The sequence below is a fragment of the Henckelia pumila genome, chromosome 2 (genome assembly GCF_033568475.1).
Source record: "Henckelia pumila isolate YLH828 chromosome 2, ASM3356847v2, whole genome shotgun sequence".
Taxonomy (NCBI): domain Eukaryota; kingdom Viridiplantae; phylum Streptophyta; class Magnoliopsida; order Lamiales; family Gesneriaceae; genus Henckelia; species Henckelia pumila.
The window spans coordinates 192833372-192847023 of NC_133121.1; the positions used below are offsets into that span (position 1 = coordinate 192833372).

Genomic DNA, 13652 nt, shown 5'->3' on the forward strand with positions numbered 1-13652 from the left:
GAAAGAATTGGAAAGACTGGCCAATGATGAGAAATTTTTTCTTATGTCCATGATTCTCATCTGATTTTTTTTCAGACAGGTGAAACTAAATGAATGAACAATTTCGTATACACTCTGTGATTTGTGCTTGAGTCTGAGTTTGAAACATGCAAATATAGAAATGATTGAGGCATTGTTTGGATTTTTGGGCCTAGTTTACATTGAATTAATTCTATCCCTAGTTGCCATGTTGAGCCTACACTTATATGAGTACGTTAGGTACATTTTCTGAAAAAACATTGTTGGGAATCATCGTTTACTTTTGATGATTGTTTGTTTCTGCACTGATTAAATTCATACGATTTGATTGTGAATTGAGATTTGTCTAGAACTAGTTTAAACACCCTTCGAGGCGAGATACGGGTACACTGTGACTTAGGAATGATTTAGGAAATTTTTCTATAAAAGTGTTTGTGCCTTTCAAGCTACCCATTTATGTATTTTATCCATAGTACCTTGTTTGAGCCTTATTGAAAAAAAATAATGGCATGCGTGAAAACGTGTGATAAATCCCCATTCAACATTGTTTCAAGGTCCTACATTCACTACCTTCTAAATAGTCTAAACACTATTTCCTACCCTAAGGCAGTAAGTATTGAAATGTGTGTATGCTCATGATTTGAAATTGAAGGGTGGAATGAGGTGTTGAGAAAAATAAAAATAAGAAAGGTAGAAAAGAAAAGAGATTGAAAAAAATTGAAAAATTGTTGAAAAGAAAGAAAAGAAAAATATGAAAAAGAAGTGAAATAAATGATTTGATGAAGTGAAATTATATTGAAAATGAAGGAGGAGTTGAAAAATAATGATTGAATTTTAGCTTACTCCCTTATTTAAATTGTTAGTCTTCATTTGTAGCCATGAGTCAGGCCTTACTTAGAAGTATTTTTGATCGAGTCACAGTCGTCCAATATACTAGTGGAGAAGGGTTACGAGAATCTAGCCTATGGACTGTCGAGAAACATTTTCTTTTAGTATGAATTTTTAATCAAAACACGCACACACTATTTTTTTCTTTAATTACACCGATTGTGAGTGTTTTGATTGATTCTAATCTAACTTTGAACCATTATTACCTGAAAAGACCTCATGATCTATGAATGTGTGAATTGGACTTGGATAAATGTGTTTTAAAACGTGAGTTGCAGAGATTTTGAGCTTACGAGGCTAACCAGCTACTTGATTTTATTTATAGTGTATGATGGGTTAGATGAGATTGGATTTAATTATTTTTCAAAGCAATTTTGAGGGCAGTTGAACCATACTATTTCATGACTTTGTATCGCTAGTGATTGTTTTTGGTTTGGAATGTGAGTTGTTGATTGAGTAAGTTTTGAGTTGTTTTGTTCGGGACGAACAATAGTCAAAGTTTGGAGGAATTTTATAAGTGCATTTTATCCAATTAATTTATTTATGATTTTAATTGAGTTCTGATGTGTTTTCAGTGGAATTATGTGTTTTGGATGTTGTTTGTGTGTGTTGCGAAATTTGTGCCCGCAAGTTTTTGGCGCCGTTGCCGGGGAGTAAATATTTGAATTTATTTTAGTCTTGTTACCAATTAGTCTAGATTTTAATTTAGAGTTTTTTTTAATTTTATTTTAAGTTACTGATTGATTTCTTGTTATTATTAATTGCAGTTCATGCGATGATCTCAAAGCACGAATTCTTTACTTTTTGATCCGGAGATCGAACGAACTACACGTGCTTTAAGAAGAGCTAGAAAGAAAAGAACAACAAAATATGGCTGAAAAAAATCAAGCTCCCTTGGTTCCAATAATAGATCACTTACGGCCGATGATCCAGGCTCACTATTCTTGAATCGCTCGAGGGACGATAAATGAAAACAACTTTGAATTGAATCAGGCATTGATCAACATGGTTCAACAGAACCAGTTTAATGGGAGTGCAACTGCTGATCCTCATCTACACCTACGGACCTTCTTGGAGATTACTGATACGGTAAAGATGAACGGTGTTCCTAAGGATATTATTCGCTTACGGTTATTTCCTTTTTCTCTCAGGGACCAGGCAAGGAGCTGGTTGCAGTAGTTGCCGCTAGGAAGCATAACTACTTGGGAGGAAATGGCGGTCAAGTTTCTTGAGAAATACTTTCCACCGGCCAAATCCACTGAACTAAAGATAGAAATCAGCACTTTTATGCAGATGGATTCTGAGAAACTCTACGAGGCATGGGAAAGGTATAAGGATTTACTTAGACGTTGTTCTAATCATAATTTTGCAGTTTGGGAAGAAATCGAGCTTTTCTACAGTGGTTTGAACACTCCTACAAGTATGTCAGTGGATTCTGCAGCTGGGGGAACAATCTTTTCAAAGGACCCCATTCAGGCCTATGATATGCTGGAATAAATGACGATCAATAGTTATCAATGGCCATCTAAATGTATGGGAGTCAAGAAAGCGGTGTATTCAATGGATCCTCTGACCTCAATAACCGCACAATTATCTGCACTAACTATGCAAGTCGCTGCATTGAATAAGGTTAGTGTCGCAGATCCAGCAGGTGTGCATGTTGTCATCAAGGAATCTCATCCTCATGAACAAGCTCAGTACATCAATCAAAGAGGTTATGGAGGCTATCGAGGTAACCTGTCCCTAATACTTACCATCCTAGCTTGCGTAATCATGAAAATTTTTCTTATGCTAACAACAAAAATGTGTTGAATCCTCCTCCGGGGTTCAATACAAACAAGGATGAGGGTAAGACTTCTTTGAAAGATGTGGATAGTACTTTTGTGCAGAAATCGAGTAAGAGGATGGAGAGGATTGAGTCTCGCCTTGACAGCTTGGAGACACATGTGGTCAATATGGGCGCTGTGTTGCAGTCTATGGAGACTAGCATTGGGCAATTGGCGAACACACTAAAAGATAACAACCGCGGTCAATTTCCATGCAATACTGAGGTGAATCCCATAGAACAGTGTAAGGCCATAGAGTTGAGGAGTGGAAAAGAAGTTGGAGTCCAAGAACCTACTGCTGAGGAGAAGAAAGTAGAAGAGAAGGAGATCTAATCTGAGCAGAAATTGATGTACAAGCCTCCACTTTCATATCTTCAAAGGTTCAAAAAGAAGGCATTGGATGAGCAGTTCTCCAAATTCTGGGAGATTTTCAAGAAGATTCATATCAAAGAGGTGATGTCCAAAAAAATGCCGAACTATGAAAAATTCATCAAATAGGTGATGTCCAAGAAAAAGAGGCTCCTAGAGAACGAGGTGGTGAATTTGACTGAAGAATGTAGTGCGGTGCTTCAAAAGAAAATGGCACAAAAGCTGAAAGATCCAGGGAGTTTTACTATTCCTTGTTCTATTGGTGGATCTCATTTTACTACTGCATTATGTGATTTAGGGGCCAGTATTAATTTAATGTCATTGTCAATTTATAGGGTCTTGGAATTAGAAGAGATGAAATCGACCATGATCACATTGTAGTTGGTGGATAGAATCATCACATATCCACTAGGTATTGTTGAAGATGTGCTAGTTAAGGTGGATAAATTTATCTTCCCGGCGGATTTGTGATCTTAGATATGGAAGTGGATCATGGTGCTCCGTTGATTTTTGGAAGACCGTTTTTGGCTACTGCTGATGCCAAAATTGATGTCAAGAAGGGTGAGTTATCGATGGGTGTGGAAGGCACATGGGTGATTTTTAGCATATTTATGAAGGAACCTAATCCACCTATTGAAGAACTATGTATGATTGAGCCGGTTGTGAAGCTGGAGGGCTGTCAAAGAGCTAATATTGATGTTGAAGCTCCAAAGGATCAAGCGCCAAATTTAAAAAAGAAGAAAAAGAAACCAAAGATCAAGCGGGTTGTAGAATATATGTGGAAGGGTGAAGGAAAAGGAAACGACCTCCAACAAAGTGGAACAGGGCTAGAACCAACATATAGTCGGGCTATGGACTATAAACTAAGGGCTTCTTGGGAGGCAACCCAAGCTAGTATTTTTATTTGCTTTATTTTATTTTATTTTTCTAGTTGTTATCATTTTTATTATATTTATCCTTTGTGCATGTAGAAACTAGACATCAATAATAATTTTGAGTTGTGTAGTTGAAAAAGTTGAAGCAGTGAAAGTTTAGGCGCTACCCCTGCATGAAGAGCTTTGAGTGATAAAGATGGTGTCGAGTACTGACGCTCGGTGTCAAAGGTATGTGTCCTTGTTTTAATTTGTTTATTTTACATTGAGTACAATGCACATTTTAAGTTTGGGGGGGTATTTAAAATTTTTGAAAATTTTTAAAATTTTTCATGATTTAGTTTGAGTTGAATACATGACGGGTACTTGTGTTGGCCTATGATGAAAATAATGTTTTGTGTAAAAATGTTAATTTTAGCTATATTTAATCTTGAGTTCTCACCCACATGAACTATGTCTTGATTGTCTAGACCCTTGTGATTAGAGAAACTTTGTTATTTTGTGAGTGAATTGGATGATTTGATTCTTAACTTTTGTGATTTATATTTGAAACGAGGTAGACTTCTACAAGTTTAGAAATTATTTAGGCAAAAATTTTATTGAATGATGAAAAGTTGCCAAAGCAACAAAGAATTTTTTTTTTACAACTTGTTGCAAAATTTATGCCCGCAAGTGCACGGTGTCAAGTTTTAATATAGTAGTGAATAGAGTATCGTTCTCACGAGGAGTAATATGAAATTATCTAGTACTTTTAATTAAAATAGTTCTAATTTTATTCAGAAAATTAATGATCAGAAGGTTTGAAATAAAATAAAAATAAGCAATGGATGTTTAGTAGAACTCACACAATTTTCAGAGAAATATCAATGAGAGAATAAATGGTCTAGAGGTTCAGATTTCATCTGGTTTTGACAACAACTACTCATAATTAATTTATCTTCATGAATTCCATTCAATTAATAGCCAAGAACACTTAATTACATTATTTCCCTCTCCCGATCAACAAATAATGACCTAGCCTAGCATGACAAAGGTTTGCCAAGTTTTGACTATCGTTTTTCCTTTTATTTGTTGTTACCGGTTTATCAACATAATTAATTGGAACGTCTTTTAATTTTAAGTTATATAGATCGTTTTTAAGTTGTCCATTTCCAATCAAACATTCATTCTTGTAAATATTGCAAATCTCATTCACAAAATTACAAAAAAAACCATCTCTATCAAGCATAGAAACAGAAATAATGTTTTTAACTAAATCTGGCACAAATAAAACATCTCTCAAAAATAACTTAAAATTGTTCTGCAAAACTAAATAAACGTCTCCCACTGCTTTGGCTTCAACTCTGGAACCATTTCCAAGCCTCAGCTGGGTCTCACCCATCCTAAGCTTACGACTTCTTGTCATCATCTGCAACTCATTGCAAATGTGAGATCTACATCTGGTATCCAATACCCAAGAAATAGTGAAACATTTATAAAATATATCCTTTGTAGTTCGTAACTACTCGATATACATTCTTTGCAGTTGCGCTTCCAGTAACCTGGTTTCTTGTAGTGATGGCAAACTTATTTAGACTTGTCCATTTTTGCATGTAACATTTGGCCTTGAGATCATGGTCTTACCATTTCTCTAGTTCGGCCAACCTTTCCGAAGTTACATCAGCCGGGGCTATTTTCGGAGGAGCCTTTTCTAACACTTAGAAAATATTTTCCGAGCTCTGGATAATCTTAACTTATGAAACCATTCCGTATAGTTTGCGCCAGAAAGTTTGTTTTGTTCGAGAATTGAAACATGTGGATTACGTAGTATGACTAGTTGGCTTTAGGGCAAGTGGGAGATTGAAAGAGTGGGTGCCCGGTTAGCCAACTTGTGGCTAAGGGATTTTATGACTCTATGTATAAACAATCTATTGAAAGAGTGGGTGCCCGGTTAGCCAACTTGTGGCTAAGGGCTTTTATGACTCTATGTATAAACAATATTTGTTTAATATAATTTACATTCATTAATGGCATTTTCTTTGTCTTTCTTCATATTGTTATATTGTGATATACTATTGTTGTTTTGATAAAGACCTTGAATATACTATAGTGTAAGTAAGATGAGATAGTGAATAAAGAGAGATCACTATTATGAAACACATCTTATAGTCATTGTATATTCTAAACAGTTCCTAGTCAATTGAGCCGTCCGCTAATAAGGATAAGGATCACTCGAGATTGAGACTAGCATTTGTGATGTCAAGTACCACGTTTCATTGGTAATGGACATGGAGATGTTCAAAGCATGCAAATGGATATTCATATGATGAATGATCGAACTACCCTATTCGGACTTTCCAAGTGGTTATCACTTATCGAGTGGATAAATTCTGCGGTTTTGGTTGTACACCATTAGTCCTTACTACTTGAAACATCATTGAGACTCTATATGCTAGTACTGTAGTTTGACTCGTTTACCGACTCTATTAAGGTCATCAGGTGTCGGGATTGGGTACAGTTACGACACATATAAGAGTCAATACTTTGTTGTCAAGGATTCACCACATACTTGCGAGTGTGGATATCCTATGCGATCTGAGGAGATATTAGTGTGACGAATCTCTGGCCAGAGTACATGATGTGTTTTAGGTTACTCGGTTTTCCTAGTAACACATGCGATGTCACTATTTGATCTTCAAGATGTAATGCATAGTTATCGAATCTCGAACGACTCTCGATGCACCAATGGTTGTTGATTCGATCGGGATATATGGATGAAGGGATCGTACTGCACGCTAACCAAAATCTACTGGTTCTTGCAGGCACTATCAGTGATACCTAGGAAATCATGGGGCGATGTTGCTAGGCGCTCTTACCATGATTCGATGGGTAAGTCGGAAATTGTTGTTCCGAGTCACAAGGAGTTGTGAGCCCACGGCTAGCTGTATCCCTGAACCATTGAGGGTCACACAAGTAATGGATTACTAAACCCCGTTGAGATAGTTAAATTTAAAGAGTTAAATTTAATGAAAGAGAAGTTGGACTTCTTAACTAAAAGGGAGTGAAATTTCCTAAAATGACATAGGGATGGGCATTTTTGGAAATCACTGAATTCGGATTCAGAAAAATTATCTTGACTTTAAAAGATGCAGAAATAGTTTCTGTGCACATTGGTAAATTCAGTTTATCAATCGGAGTCACGATGAATTTTATATTAATTTCTATAATAACAGGTTTGGCTTGTTGGACTTAAGTTATGGATTGTGGGCCCTAAGAAGTTAGAGTCCTAATATAATTATAACTTAATCTAGTCTAGAAATTATCTATAAATACATGTGTAGTGTTCAAAAATCAGTAACAGTTAATCTTGTAATTTTCGAATTACACACTAAATATTCTAAAGGGATTTTAGAAATCCTCTATTCCTTTTTGAGATAATTCAGTCTGTGATTTTTGTGAAAAATTACATTCTGAATTGACAGATCAAATCTGTTTAATCTCATCGATAAACATCTGATTGATTTCTAGTGCAATCAATCAGAGGGTTTAAGTTTTCTGTTCGTGGACTTAATTCCGGAGGTTGATCGTGAAAGTCATCGGTTCTCGGGATTTACAAGAAGAGCAGATTAAATTCTGTTGGAGTCCATAATCAAGTCTTTGCTTGAATAGGTAAAATATTTAATTATTTATATATTTTACTTGCAACAATTTTAATCATTAGGATTTGATACCCACGATATGAAATCGTTCCATATCGAAAAATAAAATTTTAAACTTCCGCTGCTCCGGGTATCACATCCGTGTGATCAGAGAACGCATGATCCAACAGTTGTATCAGAGCCAGGTTGCTCAGATCAAACGATTAAATTAATCGATTGTACAAAATATTTGGCCTCGGTTTTTTGAAAACAAAACGAATTTTAAAAATTAAAATTTTGACGAAACAGGGGCATCGATCGCTGCCCAGGGCAGCGACGAAGCTGCCCGCCTCCACGTGGGCAGCCCTGTCCCACGTGGAGGAGGGGGCTGCCCTGGAATGTCCCGGGCAGTCCGGGAAAAATTAAAATTGATTTTTTAATTAAAATTTTAATATTTTGGAATTTTAGTTTTTGGTCCGATCGAAAATTGTTTTTGATTGGTCCACGAGGCATCGGATCAAATTGTTTGAGTCCGAAATTTTTAAAATTGATTTTTGGATAAATTTGAATTTTTGGAAAATTTGTAAATCTTATCCGTTAAATTAGATTTTATAAAATTAATTATTTTGGTACAATTGATGATAAGATATGATCTTATGAATGTATTAGATAAAATATGATTTTATCTTTTAATTATGATTTCATTGCATGTTATCCAATGTTTTAATTATTGAATTAATTATTGGATAAAAGGATGATCGATTGCCATGACCAATGTTTTAGGTGTATGTTAGGTAATTTACATTTGGTTTTATTGTTGTTGGGTTTTATTAATGGGCTTGGTTTATAGCCCAAATTTGAATTGTCATTTGTAATAAAAAAGTGGGCTTGGTTTATGGCCCGTTCCCACCCCTTAAATATGTATCTCCTACTTGTCATCGAAATTTATTGTAAATTTGTTAGACTTAGTGGGAGATAAAGATTTGAAGACAATGGTGGGCCCAGCAGACGATAAAGACCGAAGAAATGTAAATGAAAGCTCAATGTAATAGGATTGCATTGCATACTTGCATATCACCTAGGATTGGACTTAGACTCGTGATTGGCAACCACGGATCGATTAGATAATGGGATCGATCATCCTTAAATAATATATGATATTATTGATGTATGCATGTTTATACTAAATTGTATGAATCCCGCAAGCATACATAATTGCATGATGAGACAGATTTTCAAAAAATTAAAAATCCCTCATTTTAAATATGATTTAAAATTGATATCAAGATAAATAAAAGGGAATTTAAATATTGTTTAAATATTCCTATCTTTCATCAACGATCAATGTATGAGATGCTACCCGCGGGCACGGTCCGGCTCATATTATTGGGGGGGCCCGTTCGTCGGAAAGTTGTACATTGGATCGACACATGTTGTAAGTTGGGTGGAACTCCCATGGGATTGGCTCATATTATTGGGAATCCACATGGCGACCGTCCATCACAACTTAATATTGATGGGTCATCTTGACATGTCACATTAAACGGCGTCATATTATTGGGCCCTTATTGGACATGAGGTAAAAACATGGGGGTTGCTTTGGAAGCAATTGGGATCTAGCTACCTTTTGAAAATTATGGTTGGCTGATATTATTCGGGACTATAAATTCATAAAATAAATTTTGCCATATTTTATGTCTAAGTAAATTAATTAAACAATAATCGGTTATTGTCTGTTTCATCTCAGTATATCATCATGATGAATCTTCGTGATCCAACATTTTATATGTGCTTCAAATCCAATAATTAAAAGCCTACAAAAGTCCGAAGGTTTCCTTCCAAAACAACCCAAAAAACTGACTTTCGTGATGGCGCGGGCGTGCTTGAAGAGAGGAGCGCCCGCTCATGTGATTCTGTCTCTGGGAGGTTCAAAATTGCTCAACCGGCGCACCCGCGCATGAAGATAGGCGCTTCGGGTCTAAATTTTGCATCACGCGATAATTTTCAAAACATCATACCACCCAATCTAACCGTCGGATTGAGCTGAAATTTTTATAGTTGCTTTAAAACATCTTAAAATTTGTTATGATAGGTGAAGATTTGATTTTAATGCATCAATAATGCCCAGTAATTTTTTGAAGTTGATACTCCATAATGCATCCTTCCGCTTCTTCTTGCTACTGTTCTTGAAACTCACAAAAACAACAAATAATACATATAATATCCACTTGATACATCACAAAAGTCAAGCCAAATCATATATAAATTAAGTTCATAAATTGCATTTATCAAATTCCCCCAAACTTAGGCTTTTGCTAGTCCCGAGCAAAACAATAATAAGTAATGTAATCGGCCTCCGAATTTTTACATTTCAAGATTCAATACACATGTAGGCTAATTTTCTCAAGAGTTCTCATGTGTGTGTGATTCGTCAATCTTGTCTATCCTCCTCTCTTTCGATACACTAATGCAACAAGTTTGTTTCATAGAATCATCAACTCCGCTCTCTAATTTCAAAACACTCTCCACCAAGTTCAACATCTACTCACTAAGATCAAAAGGACTTTCATGTTCATCACAGTTTTCATAAAATCACCGGATTTTGCACCCGATTTTATTTTATTTAGCCCCAATAATTACCCGCAAACTTGGCTATAACTATAGATAGGATTCAGATTTCAATCCTCTCGTCTATAGCCCGGATGGAGCATCAACCCCATTTTATCCGAAAACTTAGCCATGGATTGGTGATTAGGATTTCAATCCCTTTCAGGCCCCGATGGAGTTGTAAAAAAAAATTTCTTTGTTGCTTTGGCGACTTTTCATCACTCAATAAAAATTTATCATTCAATAAAATTTTTTGCCTAAATCATTTCTAAACTTGTAGAAGTCTACCTCGGTTTCAAATATAAATCATTAAAGTTAAGAATCAAATGATCCAATTCACTCACAAAATAACAAAGTTTCTCTAATCACGAGGGTCTAAACATTCAAGGCATAGTGCATATGGGTGAGAACTCAATATTAAATATAGATAACATTAACATTTTTGACACAAAAAATTATTTTGATCATAGGCCAACACAAGTACCCATCATGTATTCAACTCAAACTAACTCATGAAAAATTTTCAAAATTTTCAAAAATTTTAAACACCCCCCCCCCCCCCCCAGCCCCCTCAAACTTCAAATGTGCATTTTTCTCAATGTAAAATAAACAAATTAAAACAAGGACACATACCTTTGACACTGAGCGTCAGTACTCGACACCATCTTAATCACTCAAAGCTCTTCATGCAGGGGTGGCGCATAAACTTTCACCGCTTCAACTTTTTCACCTACACAACTCAAAATTATTATTGATGTCTAGTTTATAAATGCACGAAGGACAAATATAATAAAAATGATAAAAACTAAAAAAAATAAAATAAAATAAAGAAAATAACTTTTGGCTAGTGAAGACTCATTTTCCTGTGTAACGTGGCATACAAGGTGAAAACGTTCAATGGTCGTTTCCTCGATAGTTTCCCGATACTAGCTTGGGTTGCCTCCCAAGAAGCGCTTAGTTTATAGTCCATAGCCCGACTATATGCTGGTTCTAGCCCGGTTCCACTTTTTTGGAGGTCGTTTCCTTTTCCTTCACCCTCCACATATATTCTACAGACCGCTTTGTAAGGCCCGAGATTATTTTATTTAATCCAGAATTATTTAATATAATCCGAGATAATTTAATTTTAGTCCGAGTATATTTAATTTGGAATATTTAGAGTTTTGATTTAAATTCTAATATTCTTAAATTATTTAGGATTGAAATTGAATTAAAAAGAGGGCTGAGGACTGAATTGCAATTCACAAAGTTAGAGTGACTAAATTGCAATTTGTATTGAAGTTATCCGATTTAATATTTATATTATCAACTTGAAACGTGTAATGTATATAGACAATTCAGAATTCAGAAACAGAGGAGTCGGGTTCTTCAATTTTCTTTGGAATTGTGATCTTCAAATCCTTGTAACTTTTGCTCTGGTTATTCGATTTCGATTTCGTAAATTGTTCTGGAATCCTTACGACGAGGGCTTCGATCTCGTGTAAGTTTTGTGTTGTTTTATATGGATTTAAAAATAAGATATTGAGCAGATATCAGATTTCATGCTTTTGTCATGTTCTTAGCATTCTATCGATTGTTTATGCTATATCGGATCGAAGTTGGATAGTTGAATATATTGGTTATGACTTCTAGCATGTATATTGAAAATTATAGCAGCTGATATGAGGTTTGTGGTGATGAATTCAGCTGATATATAATGACCGAATGATTTGAATGATTAGAAATGATTTCGATATTTCGTCGGTTACCGATTTTCAATCATTACGCAGTTGAAGCGAGTTTTTAGACTGTTTTGATAGCCTCCACCTGAGCTGAAGTCTTTATCTAGATGTTATGAATGTTATAGCATTTTTATTCTTCCGTTTCAGTTGAGTTTGAATGCTAACGATACAAGATGCCGAGTTGAATCGAATAAGAAGAAGTTGAGGTTTGAAATGAGATTGATTGATGAGCTATTGATGGTTTTGATTCGTTTCTGATATAATAAGCTTGAATGAAGTTTGATATGAGTATTTTGATTGTTATATTTTAGATTGAAGAATTCAGAACCGAGATATACGAAGGTATAATGACGACATCGCAAGTTAGGGACTTTGAAACTCAAGAACGACTATTCTTGAGTTGGCCTGCAAAAACCACATACTTGATATGTTTTGAATTATGTTTGATGTTGTCGATCCATCTCAGGTAGTGGATCTTTGAGTTTGAGTCGATATGATAGTATATTGAATTGATTCTATGTCAATGTTGCGGTTAACCTTATTTTCTATCCGGGATGGCTACGATAGATGGATATCCATGTCAAGATCGGTTACAAATCTTGATGGCAATGACGTTTTATGAATCAATTCTTAATCGATATATGCGTTATTTACTCTATTGTTGAGTCGAATATGAATAGAGTTGATATTAATGCTTTATATATATGTCGATTATACTGAGAATGATTTCTCACCCGAGTTTATCCGGCTGTTGCTTTGTTTTGTATGTGTGCATGGCAACAGATGGGGCAGGAGCTGGCCATAGTTGATGAGGGTAGCTCATGAGAGAGTCTAGATATGTGGACTCGGGTTGTTTGTAGTTGAAATGATGTTTATATCTCTTAGAAAGCATGTTGAAAATACTTTGGTTAATGTTCTTAAAAAGTTGAGGAACACCTTGTAAAGTTCATGCTTTTGTTGAAATCTTAAAGGTTGGTTTTATGTATAACCTTGTTATAAACATGTTTAGATTTTGTTCTATGTATGTTTACATGTTTTAGGACTTCTATATGATGGATTGGATTGTTTAGAAAGATCAAATTTGGCTGTCAAAAACCAGAGCACAGGACTGTTCAGAGGTGTGCTCGGTCTGCTCTTTTTAGCAGACCGAGCGCAGCCTATTTGGTTCAACCCGAGAGTTGGGTTTGAGGGGGCGAACGGTCCGCTATTTTTAGCGGACCTCGCGCACCCTGTTTGAAAAAAAAAATTGTTTGATCTTTTTTCTTCCTTGTTTTATTAATGATGTTTAATTACTAGTTTCCCCAAAAATGAGATTAGCAACCCGAGGTCCCCACAACAGGTGGTATCAGAGCGATAAGTTTCTCGGACTGGGAATAGATGAGCGAGGTAGATCGAGTCATCTATTCTGATTTATTTATTGTTTTCATACTTGTATGGTATATGATTCATTGATTATAGATGTTAAATTGTCACATGATGCTGTGATAATTTGCGAAGAACATGTCGTACAATGTTTTGAATTACATGCTATCTGATTATCTTACTGAAGTAATAGCATGTATTGAATGAGTATGAATCACAACTCGATCTCTTGAGAAGGCATAATTGTGCTAATCAGAGGTGGAACTGAAACAGAAATGTGTTATGATATGATGAAATGTGCACTAATCTGTTTGATTATCAGATATGCCTCCCCGACCAGCATCGGGAGTTAGATAGACATTGGCAGTAAAT

At 35.4% G+C, this 13652-nt stretch overlaps 1 non-coding gene across 1 annotated transcript; it reads right to left on the reverse strand.

Moving 5' to 3' along the window:
• Positions 1-2166: 2166 nt before the first annotated feature.
• LOC140885950 (small nucleolar RNA R71) lies at positions 2167-2273 on the reverse strand. Its single transcript, XR_012151362.1, has one exon. It is a non-coding gene; the product is annotated as a small nucleolar RNA R71 (small nucleolar RNA).
• Positions 2274-13652: the final 11379 nt, after the last annotated feature.